This window comes from Aquarana catesbeiana, linkage group LG03 (assembly GCF_042186555.1).
Source record: "Aquarana catesbeiana isolate 2022-GZ linkage group LG03, ASM4218655v1, whole genome shotgun sequence".
NCBI lineage: Eukaryota > Metazoa > Chordata > Amphibia > Anura > Ranidae > Aquarana > Aquarana catesbeiana.
Genome location: NC_133326.1, coordinates 484,372,834 through 484,387,073, shown reverse-complemented (window position 1 = coordinate 484,387,073; position 14,240 = coordinate 484,372,834).

The following is a 14,240-nucleotide window of genomic DNA, read 5'->3' as shown; positions in this document are numbered from 1 at the left end:
AATGAGCGAAGTTCATGACGCAATTTGAAAATTTGGGATTGTAGTGAAGGTGTAGTGAAAATTTTATTTTGAAGATCTACTGCGGCTATTTTTGCAGTTAATTCTTCCAACCTCTGCATCCTCCTCCTTTTCAGTTTGGAACCAAGTTGTATAAAGAATCCTCTCATGAAGGATTTATGGGCATTCCACAGGACCGCCGGGTCAGCCACTGAGTGTGTTAATGAGGAAGAATTCTTCCAATTTCTGGGACAAATATGTGACATTGGGTGGATGTTGTAGAAGAGAGTTGTTCACTCTCCAGATGAAAGAATTAGGATTTGCTGATTTATTTGTAATTTTGATGCTTATAGGCGCATAGTCTGACCAGGTGATGGTGTGGATTTTGGAATCATGAATATTTTGCAATAGCCACTTATCTGATACAAAGAGATCAATGCGAGAATATGTGTTGTGACTTGGGGAAAGATATGTATAATCTCTTTCAGCCGCGTGACCACACCTCCAGGCATCATACAGGTCATTGGTAGTTAAGAAAGAGTTCAGTAGGGATGTGAATCTCTTTCCTGGTGCCTCCATGGCAGCATACTAGTGATAGAGCTCCACCTCGACTCCTCCCTCAGGACCAGTGAATAGCATAAATTAAAGACATAGTCCCTCCCCCAACATTCTCCTTTTTTTCCTCATACCTCTTGTGCTGGTGAAGAGTAGCAGTATGTCCATACCTCTGCAGTCGGCAGCGTCCGCCAGGTTTAGTCTTTCCCGTGCGCAGTCCCTGTTCTTGGGCCGCTCACAGCGCTGATAAGACTGGGAACCCCTCTGTGGATCTGTTGGGGTCTTCTTGCAGAGTTTCCTCACCGGAACGCAGTCTGCCACCATATCCTATGATGATGGCGAAGGAGTCGCAAAAGGATCAGCTCCATTCTGCCAGGCTTGTGATTTTTCATTTTTTGTTTCCATTTAAAAAAAAAAAAAAAGAGAGTTGCATTTGTATTTTTCCCCCCTCTTTTCCTTTCTGCATCATTCCTTTTTTTTTTCCTCCCTTGGAAAGAAAATGTAAACATAAGAGGCTGTAAGATACTTGTTAATACCTTTAGGTTTGCAGACAGCTGTTTTTAGGAGTGGCAGCCATTCCCCTGTTACTGTGGGGGACCGTGTTGTATTTGGTTTCTCTTTTGCTTATAGGTAGCATGGCTCGGCGTCCCCTTCGTCCTCCTGCGCAGGCGCGATCCGGGAAGCTAAAACAGCCGTCGCTTGACGAGTGTTTTCTCTGCTTCCCGGCGTCGGCTCTACTGCGCATGCGCGGGCGCATGTGCGGTCTCTCGACGCCGCGGCGGCCATCTTTGTTTCTGGAAAAAGGGCCAATTTTTGCCCTTTTTCCTCTAAAAAAAAAAAAAAAAAAGGGGGGGGGCAGAGTGTCTGGGGGTTCATGGGTCTACCCCACCCACCCTTAGGCTATTTTAGGATCAGCCTTGGGGGCTGGTGGTCAGAGTTTCCTCAGCTGTGCCCTGCTAAGGTCTCTCTAAGCTGCTCTGTGGTAAGCATTCCAAAAAAAAAAAAAGTAACAAAGTGGATTATGTGCCGCTTAAAAAAAAAAAAAAAAAACATTTCTTTTTCTTTCCTTACCTTTCCTGCTATTTTTTTCTGCAGCTGATCCTTATGCCCAACTCCGAAATGAGCCATTCATCTCGCAACAAAGATCCTCACACCTCCGTTAGGTATGGGACCACCTATACGTGAGTATAAAAAAAAAAAAAAAGTGCGCTCGCTGGCCTGACATGATTTTTCTTAAAATCATAGCCCTGCCCACTCCAAGATGACCGAAAAATCCTCAAGGCACCACGATGACGACAGCCCAAGTCGCAGATCTCGTTCTTCACGCCACCGGTCCCGCTCATCAAGACGTAAGTCCCATTCTTCGCGACACAGATCAAGATCCAGAAGACGGGACCGGTCCCCCTCTCCTAGATCCTATAAGAAGAAGAAGTGCTGGACCTGTGGGGCTAGTCCGCTGCCGAATAAAGTAGTCTGCTAGGACTGTTTCGCGGACTATGCGTCCAGCCACGAGTTAGAAAACCAACAGGTGGTGGACCTGCTCAAAAGAACTATGAAGGACTCCTTCTCTGAGCTTGGGGCCTTGGTTCCTGCCCAGCCAGTCCCACAGACGTCCCAGGCTCAGGATGTTGAACTTGTTCTTCCTGGTCCTTCTGCAGCCAGTACGCCTCTACCTCCATCAGGCCGACTGGCCGGAGATTCCCCACCTGAAGACCTCTCGGGCGATTCGTCAGATGAGTCAGATCCTTCTGGCTTCAGCCATTCATTGGTAAAACCATTTATCCAGGCAGTTAGAGCTGCAATAGCTTGGGAGGATACTGAAGAACCTCCCCAGGAAGCAAAAAGCTACTTCCCATTCCTTAAAAGGAAACAGGCTTTCTTCCCTTTGATGGGAGAAATTAGCCAAGTCATTCAAAACGAATGGTCAAGAACTGATAAAAAACTGTCATTGGGCCGTTTCAACAAATTGTATTCCCTACCGGAGTCGGGAACACAGTCACTGAACTCCATGCCGGTGGTAGACGCATCAGTGGTGCGACTCGCAAAGAATATTACCCTGCCTATGGAAGATACTGCTTCTGTCAAGGATCCTCTTGACAGAAGAATCGATCTGGATCTCAAGAGGAGCTATTTAGCTGCAGGAGCGGCATGTAAGCCAGCGATCGCCCTCACCTCCATATCTAATGCCATTAGAGCTTGGACGGATATCATTGAAACAGCTCTACGCCAGGATGTCCCCAAGGAAGACATAATCAAAGCCTTTGAAGAAATTAGATTGTCAGCAGACTTCGTTGGAGTAGCAGCTATAGACACGATTAGGTGTTCAGCAAGATCTATGCTGCACTCAGTAATGGCGAAAAGGGCCTTGTGGTTAAAACCCTGGATGGCGGATTTGGCTTCCAAGCAAAATTGGTGCAAAATCCAGTTCGACGGGAAGGCATTATTTGGAGACAAGATGGATAAAGCCATATCTAGGCTGTCAGGAGGAAAGTCAGGTATGCTTCCCCAAGACAGAAGGATGCGAAGATCCAGAGGGGGTTCTTCCAGGTTCCGCCAGTCAAACCCTAGAGATTTCAGACAATCAAGGCAGTTCAGAGACGGCAGAAGACCCTGGAGGGGCACTCAGGCATCCTTCTTGGGCAGAAAGTCGAAGGCCCCTCTGACTCCACATGAGCAGAAGCAATCCTTTTGACGCCAGATTAGCCCAGACACTCCCGGTGGGAGCCAGACTAAAATTCTTTCTTCCAGTCTAGGCCAGCAAATGCCAGGATCCCTGGGTTCTCTCAACAATCCAATGGGGACACTTTTGGAGTTTCTCTCATCCTCCACCTCAAAATTTGTTCACAAGAACGGAAATTCCATCTTCTCCGCTGAAGGCTCAAGCCCTAAGACAATTCGTATCATCACTCCAACTTCAGGGAGCAGCGGTGCCGGTTCCTTGGGCAGAGCGCTTCGCAAGCTTCTATTCCACTCTATTTCTGGTCCCAAAGAGAATGGGTGGATGGAGGCCTGTGATCGATCTAAAAAGACTCAACAGGCACATACACCCAGAAAGCTTCAAGATGGAGTCTCTACAAACAATTATTCAGGCAGTACAGCCAACAGATTGGATGATCTCAATCGATCTGCAGGATGCGTACTTACACGTGCCAATTCTACCTGCCTTTCAGAAGTATGTCAGATTTGCAGTAGGTCGGATCCACCTGCAGTTTCAAGCCCTGCCCTTCGGTCTGTGCACCTCCCCCAGGGTGTTTACCAAGATTCTAATATCCGCTTTGGTTCCCCTGCGGGAGAGGGGTTTGAGGATATACCACTATTTGGACGACATCCTCCTCCTAGCAAGCAGTCCGGGTCAGTTGGTGTATCACCGAGACATTCTTCTCCAGTCCCTGAGAGAACTAGGATGGCTGATAAACTCAGAGAAGAGTCAGCTTGCACCTACACAGCGGATGATCTATCTAGGTGCGATGTTCGACACCCAGGAGGGGACAGTGTCATTACCATCCCTGAAGATGAGGATTATTATCCAGAAGATGGTCAAAACCATCGCGAGCCGGTATCTAACGGCATCGCAATGCCTGAGCCTCATTGGCACAATGTCTGCTTGTATACCGATGATTCCTTGGGCCCATTGGCATTTGAGGTATTTTCAGATGGGTTTCTTGGCGCAGTGGAAGAGACAGCGACTCTCTCAGACAATTCTGCTGACGGGAGCAATGCGCAGGAGCCTTCATTGGTGGACTCTTCCGGAAAACCTCTCCAAACCTCGTCATCTGGATTCCCTCTTCTGGATCACAGTTACGTCCGACGCAAGTGGACAGGGCTGGGGAGCCCATTGCGGGGAAACCAGGATACAGGGGAGATGGTCCTGTCCCACCCAGGGAGTAGTATCCAACATACTGGAGATGAGAGCGGCGTTCTTGGCACTAACTTCATTGGCCTCTCAGATCAGGGGCCAGAGAGTACTTTTACGCCTGGACAACAGGGCAGCTGTCGCGTACCTGCAGAGGCAGGGGGGCACTCGCAGCACATCACTCCTCAGGGAAGTAGAGCCGATTATGCTCTTGGCAGAGAAGAACGTCATAGACCTCAGGGCGATGTATCTCCCGGGAAGGTTGAACACGGAAGCAGACACGTTGTCGAGGAAATTCTTGGACAACAACGAGTGGGCTCTTCATCCCCAGGTCTTCCATCAGATTGCCAACCTCTGGGATCCTCCTCAAGTAGACCTATTTGCCACTCCGGGGAATGCCAAACTGACCAGATTCGTCTCTCGCCTTCCGTATACACAATCGGAGGAAGTAGATGCCCTGTCATGCCCCTGGAGGTTCACCACCGCATATGCCTTTTCCCCCCCGGCCATTAATATTCAAGTTCCTCCTGAGACTTCTCAGAGAAACAGTCCAGGTACTGGCAGTACTCCCATATTGGCCGAAGAGACCCTGGTTTCCTCTAGCTATGCGCCTCAGTGTGAGCTCTCCAATCAGGATCCATCCTTTCCCTCAACTTCTGATGCAGGGCAGTTTAGTTCATCCAGACCCTCAGAAGCTGAACCTCCGAATCTGGAGGTTGAGAGGCGAAGGTTTGAGTCCCTAGGATGCTCCCCAGGGGTCATAACAACCCTCCTAGGAGCCAGGAAACCAGCAACCAATGCTATATATTCAAGAATATGGGACAAGTTCTTGTCATTTGCTGCCTCAAATGAGTTTAATCCTATCTCTCCTTCTACATCAGGTGTTCTCGGTTTCCTCCAGTCAGGACTTGATCTGGGTCTTGGCCTAAGTTCCCTCAAAGTCCAAGTAGCAGCAATTTCTGCCACAACAAATAAAAGATGGACAGAAGAGCCCTTAGTAGTCACTTTCCTCAGAGGAGTGTTAAAGATTCGTCCACCTGTCAGACGCTCTTTCCCAAGTGGGATTTATCCCTGGTCCTTGAAGTCCTCTCTGACCATCCATTTGCCCCAGTGGAACAACTGACAATATGGAACATAACACTAAAAACGGTTTTCCTGCTATCCATTACATCTGGTAGAAGGATCTCAGAACTCCACTCGTTAGGGATAGGTGATGACCACATCTCTTTCTTCCACGATAGAGTGGAGCTTCGTGCCCTTCGGGGGTTCACACCTAAGGTCACTACTCCAAGCCACCTTTTGGAGCCCTGGGCACTACCAGTATTTACTGAAGCAGATTCGGAATCTTGTCACGAGCTGGACATATCCAGAGTGCTCAGAGCCTACCTAGAGGCCACCAGATCCTTCAGGTGCTCAGAAAGACTCTTTATTGTACCATTCGGTAAATACAGGGGCAAAGAAGCCTCCATCAGAACTCTGGCATCCTGGGTGGTAAAGCTAATCCAGAAGGCATACAGGTTGAAGAATATGGAACCTCCATCCTGAGTGAATGCTCATTCTACAAGGGCAGTCTCAACCTCCTAGGCAGCAAGGGCTAACGTGTCATTAGAGACGGTGTGCAGAGCTGCCACCTGGTCTTCTCGCAATACTTTCCTCAGACACTACCATATCGACCCAGGAGCTCTTACAACGGTTGAGTTCGGGAGAAGGGCAGTTCAGGCTGCAATGTCTCATTCTAATTAAACATTTATTGTTAAGCATTATCCCACCCGTGTCAGCTAGTTATTTATCACTAGTATGCTGCCATGGAGGCACCAGGAAAACGGAAAATTGTATCATACTTACAGTAATTTTCCTTTCCTGGTGCCTATCCATGGCAGCATACGCTCCCACCCTCGGTATTCTATTTGACGGAGAATGTTGGGGGAGGGACTACGTCTTTAATTTATGCTATTCACTGGTCCTGAGGGAGGAGTCGAGGCGGAGCTCTATCACTAGTATGCTGCCATGGATAGGCACCAGGAAAGGAAAATTACGGTAAGTATGATACAATTTTCCGTTTTGGTCCGGAAGAAGAGTCCATCTCGTGGTCTGGAACTAAATTGAAGTCCCCGCAGATTAGTAAGAGGCCTTGTTGTATTTTTCTGATCGCCTTAAGGGTATTCTTGAGGAAGGGCATTTGTCTATGATTCGGGGCATAAATAGTTACCAAAGTGTATGCGACATTGTTAATGGTACATACAAGTATTATAAAGCGACCTTCTGGGTCCAATGAAGATTTATGTAGTTAAAAGGATACCGTGTCTCTGATAGCAATTAGTACTCCTCGTTGCTTCTTGGAGAAACACGATTTGTAGATGAATGGGTATGCTTTATGTTGGCAATAACGGGTAGCGTTTTGGTTGAAATGCGTTTCTTGGACACATAAGATATCACTGTTATGATTCAGCGCTGTTTTCCACAGGGATGCCCTCTTGGCAGGGTGGTTCAGACCCTTGGCATTAACGGATAGCACATTGATAGCCATAATAGAAAGGTGGATGTCAATGTGACAATGTTAAAGGAAAAAAAAAACTCACTGTTATTGGATGGACGTTAGCTTCTCAGATGGTTGGCGGATGCTGGAGTCCTCAGAGTAATCTTCTGTTCTCTGGTGGTTAGGAAAGAATAAGTACTGTGCACTGCAAAGTCTGTAGCAGTGAGGTGAAAAGAAAATAAGGGTTATATTAGAGCACAAACGCCACACAGATATGTTGAGGTAGATCCTGTCCGTATCTTAGGTGGCAAATGGTTTCTGTAGTTGGTAGTTTAGTAGTTGCTGTGCTCCACTGGTGTGGGTGAAAATAGAAAAACAATAAACAGGTAACTGTTAACTGTAACTTAGAAGTCAGTATACCAATGGGTGATAATGACTGACTCTAGGGGCAAAGTTCAGAATAGGTGTCACTCAGCTTGACTTATGACCGGGGTTGGAAGATGCTGGGGAATTTGCTATCAGTGGGGAAGTCATTTACCTCTGGAGTTGCGGAACTCTCTATGCTGGGAGCCTGTCTTCTGAGGTCCAGCAGGAGGCTGCATCGTGTTGTTTGGGAGTTCAGGGATTATTCCCCATGACTGCAGAAGAAGGAGACCATCATCAGGATTAGAGACTGTGTGGGACGCCCCATTTTTAGTAACAATCACAGTGGCCGGGTGTCGCCATTTATATGGGACCTTGTGATTGTTCAGGGCTTTGGTGATTGTTTTCATCTGGCGCCGCGTGTTGAGGGTGTATTGGGAGAGATCGGCGTATAGGTGTATCCCGGTGTATGGAGCTGGGAGATCAGGGGTTGATCATGCCTTTGTCAGGAGTTTCTCTTTTGCGGGGAAAAAGTGAATTTTCATGAGAACATCTCTGGGAATAGATGCCTCCAGATGTTTTGGTTTTGGTATGCGGTGTATGCGATCGATGCTACGTTCAATTGGAGATATTTCGGGTAGTAGTTGAGCTATCATATCTCCTGCGAATTTTTTGCAGATCAATCGGGGCTTACGACTCGGGGACCACCCATAGCTTTACGTTGTTTCTCCTCGAGTGATCCTCAAGGTCCGCGAGTTTCGCTTTGATCCAATCTGTGTCATCAGATTGCTCTTTGTAAGCATCTATGAGGTCGTTTACAGTAGTGGTACAGGCATCCATTTTATACTCATTGTGCTGTACCCTTTCCCCCAGCCCCTGCATTTCAGATGAGAATTTGCCAATCATGATGGACGTGCGCACAGGGTGTGCCAGGTTTGCCTGGGCACACCCTAATCAGTGCGCATTAGCATTATTGCTCTTTTTTTTGGCAGTGGGGATGGGAACAGTTTCCCCTCTTACGGGCTCTGCCATAAGAGAAGTGCTTACGAACTTCTCTTTCACTGTGCCTGGACCATATATACTGTACAGTATGTAGACACACACACATGCATATGTGTTTGAGCTTTGGAGTGCACACCCTAATGCAATAGGCTGTGCACACCTATGATGGTGGGTATATTAAGCATTAAGGATGATTGTAGGGAGAGGAGTATGTCTTTCATTATAGTGTCCAGGACCAGTTGGCCAGATGTGGGGTAGTTAGCTTTAAGGATAGTGCGTTTAGGCCTACCTGATCCAGAGGGGAGGCAGAGCTCAAAGCGCCTGAGGCCTGCTCCGCGGGATCCATCCTCATCCGCGCCTTTGCTGGGCTATTTGGCTCCGAGTTATGAGGATGCGAGCTTCGGGCGGGTGGTAGATCATTTTCAGCTGCCCAGGTTCCAGGATCATCATCCGGGAGATCCGTGTAGGATGATGAGGCCTGTGAACAATTCCTGCTGACGCCATCTTGCCAGTTCTCTCTGGCCATCGCTGGCATTGTGAAGAAGCCAGTGAGCTTCTTGGGATATCTATCCTCTTTCCGTTTTTGGGACTGCATGGTTTGAACTCCGGTAGTGCTGTGGAGCTTTGGGAGGGCTCCTGATGTGGGTCGTGCCGCTGATTAAGTAGCTTATCCCCAGTATGAGGAAGTGGCGTGACATCAATACTGATATGTTGCTCAGTAAGTCTTTCATACGTGAGGAGATTGAGGGGGTTAGTTGAGGAGTGGAGAGATAGATATGGGTGTCGTCAGCATAGAGGTGGTATTGGAAGCCATGGGAGGTTATCAACTAGCCCAGTAAAGAGGTATAGAGAGAAGGGTGGAGCTATTCTAGTGATGGATAAAGTGAAATATGTGAGAGAAATGTATAACAACCTAGATGAGACATGTATGTCCCTCTCCTGGTACCTGGTTATTCTGGAACTGTTGAACTTTTCAATGGCTCAACATTTCTGTTTATTTGATAGTCATTTTTGCTTACAAAGGAGGGGTGTAGCTATGGGGTCAGAAATTTCCCCTGAGCTTGGCTAACCTCTTTAGGTCTAGGTGGGAATTAGACACAATTTTTAACAAATGGTGGACTAATCTCACGGTTATGCTGAATAATAATGAGTGTGACATTAAATTACCATTTACCTAAAGTAAAGAAATAAACTTTCTAATTTTAAATCTCACAGTGAAGAATGGGGAGATCTGTACAAAATATTTTTTCAAGTTTTCGAACGGGAATAGTTATATTTTTAGGGACAGACTTAGAGAAACGTAGGGACCAACATAAAGAGCATGAGTATAACATTAGAATTGGGTGTAAAAAGCATAGCTGATCAGGGTATTTCCATGAATATCATGGGAAAGACCCAAGTGGGATTCAATTTACAGCTATTGAGAAATTGCAAAAATTGAGATGCACTGAATATATGGGTTGAAGACATTCTCACCATTCAGTTTAAACATCGACTGGGATATCAATTGCTTTATTTATAACAGTTGAAGTTTGACCATAATAGTCTGTACCTTTGTCTTAATGGCATTTTAGTTTTTATTGATTGTACCACACTATCGATCTTTCTTTTTTTTGTGATGAATTATGTATTCAATATTCCTCCATGAGGGTTGTTTTAGGATTTTGGTATTAAAACTTTTAGCATTGTTTTTTTTTAAGCTGGCTTTTGTAATATGTAGACTACCCAGATAAACATATTTTTATTATTTTTCTATCCTGTAGTCCTTGCATTGTTTGGGGAGCTTTTCCAGTACTCTATTGGTATTGTGCTCCAATGCTTCCTATAAGAAAATGGACGTTGACGTCAGATGAAGTTCCAGGAATAGGCTACATAATTATAGCCAGACACTAGAGGCCCCTCAGGATATGCATTTGGGCAAATCACGTTGGGCAGAGCTACAAGCATGACGTCATGCTGCCACATCAGTTCCCACACTGTCCATGGTTTTAATACCCGTTATGGGAGATTTCTAGATTGTATTGTTTTATATGATACGCTGTTACTTGTGAAGACCTACAATATGATGATAATTTTATTCCTGGTGTGTGGCGTTGTCTTATAAGTACAAGTGTGGAGTGCTGCCCTTAGTGGAGGGGAGGTATGGAGGTAGCCAGTCCTGTGGAAGCAGTGATTGAGGCCCACATACCGTATTTTTTGCTCCATGACGCACCTGACTATAAGATGCACCTAGATTTTAGAAGAGGAAAACAAGAAAAAAATTATTCTGAACCAAATGGTGTACTAAAATATTTTATAAAATATAACAGAATAATATGTCTACACTGACAACTAGGGATGAGCCCGATGTTCGAGTCGAAAGTAAGTTCGAGTTGAACATCGGATGTTTGCCTGTTCGCCGAATAGCGAACAATTTGGGGTGTTCGCGGCAAATTTGAAATCCGCGGGACACCCTTTAAAAGTCTATGGGAGAAATCAAAAGTGCTAATGTTAAAGGGTTATATGCATGGTATTGTCATAAAAAGTGTTTGGGGACCTGGGTCCTGCCCCAGGGGTCATGTATCAATGCAAAAAAAAAAGTTTTAAAAACTGACCTTTTTTCTAGAGCAGTGATTTTAATAATGCTTAAAGTGGAACAATAAAAGTGTAATATTCCTTTAAATTTCATACCTGGGGGGTGTCTATAGTATGCCTGTAAAGTGGAGCATGTTTCCCATGTTTAGAACAGTCCGAGAGCAAAATTACATTTCTAAAGGAAAAAAGTCATTTAAAAGTACTTGCGGCTATAAAGAATTGTCGGTCCTGGCAATACACGTAAAAGTTCATTGATAAAAACGGCATGGGATTCCCCCACAAGGGAACTCCGATCCAAAATTTTTAAAAAAAATGCGTGGGGGTCCCCCCAAATTCCATACCAGTCCCTTCAGGTCTGGTGTGGATATTCAGGGGAACCCCGTGCCAAAAAAAAATGGCGTGGGGTCCCCCCAAAAATCTATACCAGACCCTTATCTGAGCATGCAACCTGGCAGGCCGCAGGAAAAGAGGAAAAGAGGGGGGGGCGAGAGAGCGCCCCCCCTCCTGAACCGTACCAGGCCACATGCCCTCAACATTGGGATGGTGCTTTGGGGTAGCCCCTCAAAGTACCTTGTCCCCATGTTTATGGGGAGAAGGGCCTCATCCCCACAACCCTTGCCCGGTGGTTGTGGGGGTCTGCGGACGTGGGGGCTTATAGGAATCTGGAAGCCCCCTTTAACAAGGGGACCCCCAGATCCAGCCCCCCTGTGTAAAATCGTAACAGGGTACAAATGTACCCCTACCATTTCACAAAAAATGTGTGAAAATGGTAAAAAAAGACAATACACGCCTTGGGACAAGTCCTTTATTAAAAAAATTTAAAAATAAAACTGTCCCACAAAGTCTTCTTCTTCTTCTCTCGCTCTGACGAACCGAAAAAGAAAAAAAAAAAGCCGTACGCCACCTACGATCTGCCTCCATGGGAGGAACCCACCATAATGACCGGCCTCTCAGGTGACAGCTCTTTTATAACTGAGGGTGGGGCCAAACGATGACATTGCCGTGTGACTCCGCCCCCTCTGATGCACAGGGACATCCCTATGGCTTCCCCGTAGTGTCAGAGGGGGCGGGGCCACTAAGTTACGTAACCGAGTGACCCCGCCCCCTCTGACGCTACGGAAAAACCATAGGGATGTCCCCATGCGACCGAGGGGGCGAGGTCACCCGGCAACATCATTGTGTGGCTCCGCCCTCAGTTATAAAAGAGCTGTCATCTGAGAGGCCGGTCATTAGGGCGGGTGCCTCCCATGGAGGCAGATCGTATGCGGCGTGCGGCTTTTTTTTTTCTTTTTCAGTCCGTCAGAGCGAGAGAAGAAGAAGAAGACTTTGTGGGACAGTTTTATTTTTAAATTTTTTTAATAAAGGACTTGTCCCAAGGCGTGTATTGTCTTTTTTTACCATTTTCACACATTTTTTGTGAAATGGTAGGGGTACATTTGTACCCTGTTACGATTTTACACAGGGGGGCTGGATCTGGGGGTCCCCTTGTTAAAGGGGGCTTCCAGATTCCTATAAGCCCCCACGTCCGCAGACCCCCACAACCACCGGGCAAGGGTTGTGGGGATGAGGCCCTTCTCCCCATAAACATGGGGACAAGGTGCTTTAGGGGGCTACTCCAAAGCACCCTCCCCATGTTGAGGGCATGTGGCCTGGTACGATTCAGGAGGGGAGTACTCTCTCGCCCCCCTCTTTTCCTGTGGCCTACAAGGTTGCGTGTTCGGATAAGGGTCTGGTATGGATTTTGGGGGGACCCCTACGCCATTTTTTAAAAAATTTGGTGCAGGGTTCCCCTTAATATCCATACCAGACCTGAAGGGCCTGGTATGGAATTTGGGGGGACCCCCACGCATTTTTTTTTAAATTTTGGTTCTGGGTTCCCCTGTGGGGAATCCCATGCCATTTTTATCAATGAACTTTTATGTGTATTGCCGGGACCGACAATTCATTATAGCCGCAAATACTTTTAAATGACTTTTTTTCCTTTAGAAATGTCATTTTGCTCTCGGACTGTTCTAAACACGGGAAAGATGCGCCACTTTACAGGCATACTATAGACACCCCCCAGGTACGAAATTTAAAGGAATATTTGTTAGAATATTATTCCAAATTCATAATTCGGCACTTATAGGTGTTATATTATATTCATGGCAAGTTTGCAAAACATATTTGGTTTTATGATTAATCATAATAAATAGAGTATGTGTGAATGACCTTGATCAATAGATTTGACATGATTCTTCTTCTAAAGCTGAGCATTGCTGGATTTTTCTGGTGTAGCCAATTTGAGTATGACATTTAAAGTTCTTTGGTATAGAATGTCATGAGAAGACAAAAATAGACACGTGTCCACATAGCTAAAGGAATATACATTGTGGATTATATACTGTTAAGTTAAGTTAGTTTGTAGTTCCAGTCATATTAATAAGTACTAGTATATAGTTACTTAATGTAAAGTTGATAATATGTGTTCATATTATATAGATGTTTGGTTATATGACATTACATGATCAGCATATTACTTCAAATATGGAGTGTTACATGTGGGCTTGTCAATCGTATGCCATATATGACTATGAGTGCATACTGAAGCTAGCAGAAATGAATATGTGCCATACAAGGTTCTAAGTTGGAGTGAGGTTATGACGTTCACACGTTCACATGTAACATATAAAGCCAATGCTTCCATATTGAAGGAGACACAGACACACAGACAGACACACACACACAGACACACACACAGCTACTAGGATAGATACTGACATGTTTACAAGACACTTTGATAAGTTGGGACAGCTGCCAATTCTGCCAGAAGACTGAGAACGTCATTTCCTGTTTCTTCTTGGAGGACACAAGACAGCATTGAGACAGGAGGGCAGCAGCCATGAAGCACACATGCTATAAGCTTATTACAGCTTAATAACTTTTTATTCTATTTCATATATTTTTACCCACACTGAACTGAACTATTATATTTTTACATTGTATTTATGATGCCAACTGTGTGACAATAAACTCACACTTTGTTTTAAGTCAATTTGGCTATCAATGCTATTTCATCCGGAAGCGCCTCTGAGATACAAGAATATTAGATATTAATAATATTCTTCATTTTGGCGAGCCAGACAACTGCCGTCATTTCTCAATTTTTACGGAAATCTCGATCCTTGCTGAGGGGGGAGAGATTAGCGCAGTTTTGCGAATATTCAAGTCTCGAGAAAAAGACGGTTCAGAACCTATCAACCAAGAGGCGTTTGTGCTGCATCAGATGTGGACAAGAGGTCCAAGAAACTGAGACGGTTGAAGACGAGAAATTCTTCTAAATACGGTGAGTAAAAGTTATGGAATTTATTGATGAAATAGCTAGAGACAGCAAGCTAGAGTTTAAAGATGTGTCTTTATATCCAAATGACAGTCACTTGT